Raw genomic sequence first — 792 nt, 5'->3', positions numbered from 1 at the left:
GCGGAGGGAGAGGCGCAGGTGGTCCTCGCAACGCCTGACCCCACTGATGTTAGGGGAGGTGGGCCGACAGTGGTAGAGCAGCCACAATAGGAGGTTAAATAGTGTTCCTGGACCAGACTTTTGGGAAATCTTGTCAAATTGACAGATTTTCTTTTGATAAGTTGTGAGGTCAGCTGTGGTGTTACAGAAGACGGTGGGATTAGACCAGTTCGGTGTGAAGAAGTGTTTTCGCTTGAGGAAATGTGTTACTGCTGTCACTGCAGCTTAAAGTAGTGGGAAACGTGGTCAGAGAAAATTAAAACAGTGACGATGATCATGCCTCATAAGGGTGTCTTTTTTTCTCTTCGTCTGGTTTTCTTCTGTCTTTTTCCTTTCTATTTTCTATATGGAGGTACTAAGTTCTCTCAATAGTAACGGGGGAAGGGACAGGAATAGAGGGTTGGATTTTATATATATATTATATTATATAATATATAGTCATTAGCAGACGCTCTTATCCAGAAGCGACATACAAATTGGAAAGTGTTCATACATATTCATCCTGGTCCCCCCGTGGGGAATGAAACCACAACCCTGGCGTTGCAAGCGCCATGCTCTACCAACTGAGCCACCACGGACCATTTTAGAAGTAACAGACAATGCTTGATGTAATTTCTCTACAGGAGATACATATTGATGCGGCTAATGAGGGGTATGTGGTGGGAAGGGGCAGGCATATACTCAGTCATTGGTACTAATATCATGCTGGGGTGGCAATTTTGTTTCCTCAGGCTTAGGGATGACTGTTGGTTA

The sequence above is a fragment of the Salvelinus sp. IW2-2015 genome, unplaced genomic scaffold (assembly GCF_002910315.2).
Source record: "Salvelinus sp. IW2-2015 unplaced genomic scaffold, ASM291031v2 Un_scaffold3375, whole genome shotgun sequence".
Classification (NCBI taxonomy): Eukaryota; Metazoa; Chordata; class Actinopteri; order Salmoniformes; family Salmonidae; genus Salvelinus; species Salvelinus sp. IW2-2015.
Note: the sequence above shows the minus strand (reverse complement) of the source record.